Source organism: Aegilops tauschii, chromosome 5 (assembly GCF_002575655.3).
Source record: "Aegilops tauschii subsp. strangulata cultivar AL8/78 chromosome 5, Aet v6.0, whole genome shotgun sequence".
Classification (NCBI taxonomy): domain Eukaryota; kingdom Viridiplantae; phylum Streptophyta; class Magnoliopsida; order Poales; family Poaceae; genus Aegilops; species Aegilops tauschii.
The window spans coordinates 219,778,582-219,789,073 of NC_053039.3; positions in this window are offsets into that span (position 1 = coordinate 219,778,582).

A 10,492-nucleotide genomic window follows, 5' to 3' on the forward strand; every position below is an offset into this window, starting at 1 on the left:
ATTAAAAAATTAGCAACTGAAAGCAGCAGAACAACACTTAAACATATTATTACCCCATGATTTGGGCATTTGTAGAAGACTCATCCAGGGTTGAGGATTGTGGTTGAGACGCGACGGATGACTCTGCGTGATTTGCAGCAGTGGCATCACACCAACGGCAGCGGGTTGTGATGAGCAACCGGCTGTGGTGCGTGTGCCGGCGGGGGTGTGATGAGATCCACAGGCGATGGTGCGGGTGGCGACTTGGCGCATATCTGGTTGTTGCCTGCTGAAGAGCTGGTGGACGAGCAGCCAGCGGACATGGTTGCTGCGGCTAGAGCTTCTGATGCCAGGCAGAGTAAGTAGAGAAGAGGAGACACGAATGTTGGATATGTCAGTTTCATTACTTGCAGAGTAGCATAGCACCATATATAGTCATAGTCTAGGTTTGGATTCGAACCAGATACAGGAGCACGTCTCTCTTTTTTCTAAAACTCAGCGACGTCTCTTTACTAGTACACTAGCTTGTTCTGTACGCCTTCTCAAGTCTTTGATTTTCTTTATTCTTTTGCAAGGAAGGAAGGAGGACAAAATTGAGAGTTCCTGGGACTCGAACACAAGACCTCTCGGTTGAAAACCAAGGGTGCTAGTCACTTATATGGTGAACGTTCCCTGGGAGGAGGACGGCAGACGACGCATTTTCCTCGCAGTTTTATTTGCGAGGCAAGATCGAATGGTCGCAGTTTCGGGAATGTTATCAGGCGAACGAGCCCAGTTTTTCTTTTCTTCCTATATATAAAAAAGTATGCTACTTGGTGTCGGCTTAGTCAACAAACAATTGTGCCAACCTTGACCGTTGGATTGACATTCAATGTCTGTCGTGTTTCTTCAGTATCTTCTTCCTCCAGCCGCCAAAGCCAAACCAGCGACGGCGGGACCGCCTGCTCCCGCCTCCCACGGCTGGCAGTGCTGCCGCATACGCATCGTGACCACATCGCACCCTAAAACTCTGTGCATCTTCCCCGGCTCCTGTTCGTTCCCGTCCGAGGCCTCACCATCGTCCTCCGCCTTGGTTCGCTCGCTGCGGCGCCGCCCTCCAGTGTTGTCAACATGGTCAACAACCGAGAGGAATATGGAGATGACTGTACATGGTGAGGATGACAGTAGGGACCCAGCAGCGCGTGCAGTAATTTTGTTTTTCGGGACGGAGAAGGGTATCAACTAGGTTGTTTGGGAGTTGTGGCCCGTCTAGCCCAGGCTTTTATTTCATATGTTTAGCACATGACCAGCCTAGTTTGTTTTTTTGCTTTCTGAAAATAGCTAGCCCAGCTATTTTGTTTTTTGCGGAATAACAAACGTAGGCCTACTTGGTTTTGTACGCCCTGCTGGGTCGGAAATCTTTCAAGACGAGGAGGGGTGCATTTTGCCCAGAAAATGGGCTATAAGTAATAAGAAATGGGCTATAAGTAATAATAAATGGGTTGTAAAATGAAAAAAATACAGCAAACAGGCAATTAGTTCCAAAATACTTTTTTCTTTCGGATTTTGATATTTTAAATTTCATTGTTTTTGTGCGGGTAAAATTTCATTGGACTTAAATTAAGGTATGTTTAGTTTTTCAATTAATCTGAATCTGACTAGAAATTTCGGGTTGTATGCTGTTTGGGAAAGATTTGGAGGCTGACTTGTGGGTCTACTAGGTTGACGTGTACGAAAGGCTTTGTCAACTTAGTCCACAAACGATTCTAGCAGCAGTGACCGTTGGAAGTTAATCCAACGGCCGTGCTGCTTCTTCAATATCTGATCTTCTTGCTCCAGCCGCCCAAACCAGCGCCGGTGGGACTGCCTGCTCCCGCCTCCCGTGGCCGACTGTGCTACCGCACAGGCCGCACCGCCCCACCCTACTCCATTGCTGGCCAAGCCATTCCTCTACTCACCCACACCTCCTGTTATTTTCCACCGACGGCAGCCGGACCAGCAAACCCTCGTACACCCCACCGCGTGGGCATCCACTATCGAGTCTTCCCTGGCTCCGTGTCGTTCCCTTCCTAGGCCTCTCCATCGTCCACTGCCCTGGTGCTCTCGGCGCAGCGTGGTCAACATGGTCAACGAACGACATCCATCGGACATGGACTGTACGTGGAGAGGCTGACAGCTCGGTCCACGGCCGCACACAAGGAAATGCCTCCTTATTACACACAAAATAATGATTCCTCCACCTGACATCTGGGACCCACCGGAAGGGCCTCCTGAAAAAAACGTTCCCCCCGCTGACAGGTCGGACCCACCATCTATATCTTCCCACGCAAGGAAGTGCACAAAAAAATGAATACTCCCCCTGCTAGCTGGGACCCAACATAGTGGGAGGCTGACTTGTGGGCCTACTAAGTTGACGGGGACGGAGGGCTTTGTTAACTTAGTCAATATGAATGATTCTAGCTCCAGTGACCGTACGATGTCCATCCAATGGCCGTAGTGCTTCTTCAACCTCTAGTCTTCTTGCTTCAGCCGCCCAAAGCAGTGCCGGTCGTGCCGCATGCTCCTGCCTCTCGTGGCCGGCTATGCTACCGCGGAGGCCTCACCGCCCCCTACTATTCCCACCGCTGGCCAGGCCCTGCGGCGACGGCAGCCTCACATCGCAGCCGAACCAGTGAACCCTCGTACTCCTCTCCGCGTGGGCATCCACTGCCGCGTCTTCCCCGGCTCCACGTCGTCCCCTTCCTAGGCCTCGCCGTCGTCCACCGCCCTGGTGCTCTCGGCGCGGCGTAGTCAACGTGGTCAAGGAACGACTTTCATCAGAAGAGTATTGTACGTGGAGAGGCTGACAGCTGGGTCCACGGCCGCAGAAAGGGAGTGCCTCCTTATTATGTGGAAAATAATGATTCCTCCACCTGACAGCAGGGACCCACCGGACGGGCCACCGTATTTCATGAAAAAAAAATGTTTTCCCCCTGACTGTCGGGACCCACCAGCTACATCTTCCCACGCAAGGAAGTGCGTCCATATTACGGGCAAAAAAAATGATTCGCCCCCTGACTGCTGGGACCCACCAGCTACATCTTCGCACACAAGGAAGTGCCTGACAATCGGGACCCACCTGGTCGAAGCGTACGTAGCGTTGTCATTCTGGTCGTGAACGTGTACGTACATACTGGTCGATCGGTCTGTCTGCAGGCTGCAGCGATGAACTGTGGCCGTGTAAGGAAGGGCACGTGTCGTAGTAGAGGCGCGCACGTAGCATGTCACGCAGTCCCGTTAATATCGTGTACATGTACGTACAACGGCCAGGGTGCAATAAAGTAAATACGGCCACATGCATACATACGGGCGGGGTCTTGAACGCCTACTCACGCATACGTACGGCCAGGGCTCATGTACATGGCTGGGTCAGAACGAAGAAACTGCGTCATCGTGTTCATGGGGAGGCAACGGAATGCGTCGTGTTCATCGGGAGGCAACAGAATACGTCGTGTTCATCGGGAGCCAACCGCCTTGGACGGAACAGCCGATCGAAACGAGGCCCGATGTACCACAGAACGGAGGAAATGGCCTTGTGTTCGACCGGCCACGGTCGAAATGGGATCCTGTTCATCTGGAGGGGTCTGGCGTACCGCAAAACGGAGGAAACAAACTTCTCTTGGACCTCCTACGGTCGAAACGGGGTCCTGTTGATCGGGAGGGGTGTGGCGTACCGCAAAACGGAAGAAACGGACTTGTGTTGGAGCGTTACGGTCAAAACGGGGGTCCTGTTCATCGGGAGGGATGTGGCGTACTGCAAAATGGGACTCCACGGGATACTATTCATCTCCACCGTCGACCTCCTCTAGCCTCCACGAGCTACTGTTCATCCACCGTCGACCTCCTCCAGCCTCCACCTGCAACTGTTCATCCACGGGCTCCTGTTTATCCAGTCTCCACCGCTCCTCCACCGGCTACTGTTCAACCATCCCTCTCCACGGGGTCCTGTTCAACCACCCCTCCACGGGCTACTATTCATCCAGCCCTCCATCGACTACTGTTCATCTAGCCCTCCACGGGGTCCTGTTCATCCACCCCCAACCGGCTCGATCGGGGTCCTGTTCATCCAGCGGCGACGTCCTCTACTACCACGGGGTCCTGTTCATCCAACCCCCCACCGGGAACTGTTCATCCATACCCCCCCAACGCTCACTGTTTATCCAGAGGCAGCATCGATCGGCTTTAGTTAGCAGCAGTGGGGAAGGAATCACTCGGGTTCAGTTAAGAACTAGGGATCGATCGGGGTTCAGTAACATAGCTAGTGCAATCGCTCGGGTTCAGTTAGAGCCCAACGCCTCGCTCTAGTTCAGTTAGAGCGCAATGCCTCACACACACGTGCGTACGTGTATGAGAGAAACGCGCAAACCTTCGTGCATCGCTCGGCCCCGACCACTCATCGTAACCGGGAACTCCCCGATATTTTCCTCGCCCTCGCTTCTACCACGGTTTTATCTGTCATGGACGGCCCAAAGAATGTCATGCAGTTGCATCTCCGGCCCGCCCAGGACGAAAAGCCCATTTTCTGTCATGATTTTTTGTCATAGAAGTAGGAGCCCACCACATCTGTAATGATACCGGGTTTTGTCAAAATTATCATCATAGAAGTGTCATAAGCATGACAGAAAAAAAAATCGTTCGGCCCAAAATGTCACGGATGTGTCTTTTTTTTGTAGTGCTTGCCATTCCACGTTTGTGTTTTGTTTGAGGATTTGCGGACTCGGGCATATGAACACGATTTGGAAGGTCCAGTTGGATAGCTTTTTCTTTTCTTATCTCTCTTGTTTGGGTACTGTTAAGATTGACTGTCTGGACATATGAAGACAAAGTAGGGTCTGATTGAAGATGCTCTTGTCTGATCTGTATTTTGGATGTACATCAATCATTTAGTTACTAGGAGTACCATGGTGCCGATGATGATTTCTCTAATGTGGCTACATTTTAGAGCGGACCTTAAACAAAAAGTTCATTTATTGAAGAAAGAAAAGGCATACTCTCTCTAGCCAGGGTTATAGAGTCAACACGGATTTTTAGGTCCTTAATTTGGCCCATGAAACATGTGGTACATATATCATGAAAAACATATCATGGGATGAACATTCAAATAAAATTTGGTGGCATATACCACATATTTTTAGGTTGACATTCAGCATCGTATGTATGATGCTCATAAGAAGGAGAAGAAATCCCACCGCCACCAGATCCAGACGATGAGGGCCTTGAATCTTGATAGTTCGAGTGGGTCTGAGAAGGATATCACTCCAGAGGGCACGTGAATCTCACAACACAACAAGTGGGCTGATGATGATGAAGTACCAGAGACCTCCACTGCTAACAGTTGTAGTTCTCCACACTATGATGATGAGAGCTCTATTGAGGCCAAGGCGTCAAAGAAGGAAGGCGAGGAGGAGGAGGACGACGATGACGAGGACGAGGATCGACCCCGTGGGGCGTTTAGCATTGCTCTCTCCATTTTTGGCATCTTGATGCCAAAGGGGGAGAGAGTTCTATTATATTGTGTCGATATTTGCATGGGTTAAGTCACATGCTTGCACTTTATTCATTGTTTCTTCATGCATGTGAACTTATCTTATCTTAGTTCAACTTAATTTTCTTTTGTTATGAACTCGGTTTTTGTTGGAGACTTTCTCTAGCGTGGTGTAGAACATTAAATCATGTTACCTTTCATGTTTGTGGAGCCCTATTTTATTATCTTGCCCTTATATGTTACTCCATCACATGTGTTTGCAAAAGCATGCTTAATGTTAGATTCTTTTTGAGGAAAAGGGCACCGCCCTGGTTCCATTGCATAACAACGAAACCAAGTTCTTACAAAGTTTTTAGGCTCAAACTGCTACTAGCTGGTTGGTCTTCTGCCAAACCAGCGCAGAAGAAAAGGACTAAACACACCCTGTCTTTTACAATAACAAAGTTTGACAAAACAAAATAATCAGGAGAGCGGAGTGAGCAAAGGGCCAAATCCCTCCATCTTTTTCTCTAACCACGGTGCTTGCCCCCAATGTTCTCTGCTCTCTACTAAAGCCCCAGTGAGGCCCCGCATCTAGTCAATACGTATACATAATCTTTCTCTTTAGCTAGGATCTGGCCACATGAGTAGAGGGGGGTCTCGAGCAACTTGTTCCGGTCCTCCTATCAGGCTTCTTAGATTTTCCTTGACAGGGTCCGAGTACAGCATTTCACAGGTAGCCATCATCCCAGCAGCTTTCCTCCAGATCACCTGAATATTGGACCATGGAACAGAATTGAAACACATGCCATTTCTTACTATCCAGATAGCCCAGAGAGTTGCTACAAAGGCAACTTTCACAGCGGTGTTGGAATTACTAGACAACCGCTCTAGTAAGGAAGATATGTTTATCACAATGTTGGTGTTAGTAATTCTAGCAACAACTCTCCAAACCTCTTTAGAAACAACACAGTAGAAAAATAAATGCTGGCAAGATTCAGGATCAGTGCAAAAAAGGCAGGAACCATCTGGTATATATTGTCTTTTTTGCAGGTTATCCCTGGTAAGAAGCTTATTATTAGCTAGAAGCCAGAGGAAAATATGATATCTAGAAGGAGTCTTGAGGTTCAAAATATTAGGAACATGACCAGGCACACAACCTCTGACATTAATAATATTATACAAGGATTTAACTATATAAACCCCTGTATTCTCATAGTTCCAGCAAATGGTGTCTGCCTCCAACGTAAAATTATATTCACTAATCAATTTAAAAAGGGAGTTCCAGGAGATTAACATCTCAGGAGAGAAGCATCTTCTAAAACCGACCTTCATATGGACCCCATCCCAAATATCACAGATGTGCAGATTATGCTCATTAGCAATGGAGTACAACTCCCATAATTGGGTGGCTAGAGAAGTATCACCTATCCAATGATCTTCCCAAAATCTAGCCCTCCTCCCATTACCTACCTTCCAGGAGTACCCAAACTTAACAGCTTTAGCTGTCCACATAACTCCCTTCCAGAAGGGGGAGGCTCCAATTGAGCTGCACGTAAAAATATTAGGACTCTGAGTTATGTACTTAGCATCTACAATCTGCTTCCAAGTTTTTCCATCATTTAGAAAGTATCTCTTAATCCAGGAGGCTAACAAGCATAGGTTCATATCACCTAAATTGGTGATCCCCAGCCCACCATATTCTTTCCTGAGGGTAATAGCCCCCCAAGAAGCCAAATGGTATTTATGGTGCCCCTCACAATCATCCCAAAAGCAATGAGCAAGCTGGGAGTTGATTAAGGTGATAGCCAATTTGGGAAATTTAATAATTCCCATCAAATAGGAAGGCATACTAGCTAAACAGGCTTGGACTAGGGTAAGCCTCCTCCCGATAGATATGAGCCTCCCTTTCCATCATGCACCTCTCTTGATGATCTTATCAATGACAGGCTGCAGGTCCTCTCTGCGGAGTTTGCAATGATGGAGAGGGGGCCCTAGGTACTTAATAGGGAAGGCGCCAATCTTACACCCTAGAGTTTGAGCAAAGGCTTGAGGAATCTCACTATCCATGTTAACAAGAACAAGATCACATTTATGGAAATTAATCCTCATGCCAGACATCTGCTCAAAACAGGATAGCAGCCATTTCAGGTTCTTGGCAGAGCCAAATTACTATCAAGGAAGGGCAGGGTATCATCAACATACTGCATACTAATTACACCTACAGGGTTATTAGAGGAAAATAAACCTTCAATATAGTTCATTATTAGCAGCTTTTATCAGTATTCTAGTGAATACATTACCAGCTAGGTTAAAAGAATGGGGACGCAGGATCACCTTGTTTAACCCCTTTGCTAGACACAAAATATTCTCCATTGGTGTCATTATCCTAACCCCAACAGAACCATTATGAAGTAGAGATTCGATTTTTCTCATCCGAGTAGGGCTAAATCCTCTCTTCTTCATCATATCTAACAGGAATTCTCTTTTACCTTATCATAAGCTTTTTCATAATCTTATTTGAAAACAAAACCAGATTGCTTGTTTGAAGCCACAACATGGACAATTTCATGTGCAGCAACTATACTTTCAACAATAAATCTTCCTTTTAAGAAGGCAGTCTAGTTAGGAGAAATTAATTCATTACAAACAGGGCCAAATCTATTAATAGTGCATTTGGAAAAAAATCTTGAAACTACAGTTGTTCATGGCCAGAGGTCTATATTTCTCTAGCCTGACCGCATCATTTTCTTTAGGAACTAAGGTTAAGAGAGAAAAGTTTAATATAAAAAGGTCTAACTCTCCCTTCTCCCAATCTCTAAACAAATTCAGCAAATCACCTTTCACAAGGTCCCAAAATTGTTGATAGAAAATAAAAGAGAACCCATCAGGGCCAGGGGCTCTTCATCATATGAGCCAAAGATAGCCTCTTCAATGTCTTGTTCAGAAAAAGGGGTGTTCAAAATAGCATTCTGCTCAATAGAGACTTTGCTATGGTCATCCCAAAAATCCACGTTCAAATTAATATCCAACCTATCTTGGTTACCAAACAGTTGCTTATAAAAAAGAGGTTGCAACATCTAGTATACCTTTGGTGTCAAACACAGGAACATTAGCACCTTCCAGCATAATTATTTGTTTTTTCCTCCTCCTCTGGCTAGCAATTGCCTTGAAGACATCAATATTAAGTTCCCCTTCATGTATGTCCCTCTCTCTGGATCTCTGTCTGGCATTGATCTCTTCCTTCTTCCAAATTTCATTCAGTTCACCTGAAATAGATTTAATTCTAGCTTTAGAATTAGGAGACAAAGGTTGAGATTCAACTAATATATCAAGACAATTATATTCAGCTACAAGGGTTTGCTTCTGTCTATTTTGAGCAGCTTCATAGTTGGCCATCCATCCTTTAATAGCTCTTCTATAATTCCTGATCTTGAATTGCCAAATATCAATAGCTTTACTCAAGTGGCATTCAGTATTCCAGCCTTTCTCAACTACCTCTCTGAAGCATTCCACACTGAGACACCACTTTTCAAATCTAAACAATTTATTTCTAGGAATTGGGATTCTCTCAGTATCTAGTTAGAGAGGGGTGTGATCATTCCCAATCCTAGGCAGAGCTTTAACTGATACAGCAGGGAAAATACTCCCCCAATCAGTTAACATAAAAATCCTATCTAAGGTAGCCATGATGATATCATCTTGGTTATTGCCCCAAGTATACTTTCTACCAACATTTTTAAGTTCATAAGGCCAAATTTATTAACCCAAACATTAAAGAGGTCAGCTCAGTGCTGGTTAATACAGTACTCTTCTCACCAACTTCTCTGATTAGGTTAAAATCTCCTCCCACCAAAGCTGGGCCAGACCACTCATTGAGGAGGTTGTGAAGCTCATTAATAAAATCCATCTTAAAAGCCTCATAAGTAGTACCATATACTGAGATCAATATCTAGGTACATCTATGTTGCTTATCTTTCTTCAACAAAGAAATGATGAAGGTATGAATATCACAAGAGATGATATTAAATATATCCTCTTTAACCCCCACCAGTATTCCCCTGCTGTGTAATCAGCAGGTAGCCACATCTAGAATCAAGGGTTTCTAGCTGACCAATTGTAAAATATTCTTTCATAGACTCAGAAAGACATATAAAATCAGGGAAATGTTCTCTAATGAGATCATGCACTCTATTCACATTAATGGGCCCATTAAGGCCTCTGACATTCCAAAAGATACCAATCATTTAATAACATTTTTATTATTATATCTCCACTATTTTTACTTTTACTAACCTCAATCCATGGGGAAACACCTCCCTCAGAGACATTCATATGTGAATCATGCTGTGTTTCAACAATATCCATGGTCTGAGTATTTTCAAAATTAAATTCCTCACCAGTAATGTCTATGTTAACTGGGAGCAACTGGGATCTCCAGATTCTGAACCTGCTTCAACTCTTGAGCTCTGACAATAGCATTTTTACCATCTCCCTTAATTCTATCACTCATCCTGGAAGCAACTACAGGTCCTGATACGTCTCCGTTGTATATATAATTTTTTATTGTTTCATGCCAATATTATGCAACTTTTATACACTTTTGGCGACATTTTATATGATTTATTGGACTAACCTATTGATCCAGTGCCAAGTGTCAGTTCCTGTTTTTGCATGTTTTTTGTATCGCAGAAAATCCATATCGAACAAAGTCCAGATGCAATAAAATTTTACGCAGAATTATTTTGGCATACATGTGATTTTTGGAAGTTGAAATCACCACAAACGGAGGCCCACACAGCCCACAAGACACCAGGGCGCGCCCCAGGCCCCTGGAGCGTGGTGGTGGGTTGTGCCCTCCTCGAACGTCGGTTGGAGCTCTACTTTGGGTGCAAGGAAGCTTATATCCAGAAAAAAAATTGTGTTAAAATCTTAGCGCAATCGGAGTTACGGATCTGCGGGAATATAAGAAATGGTTTTCCGCCAGATCTGGAGAACGCGAAACAGGGAGATCCAATCTCAGAGGGGCTC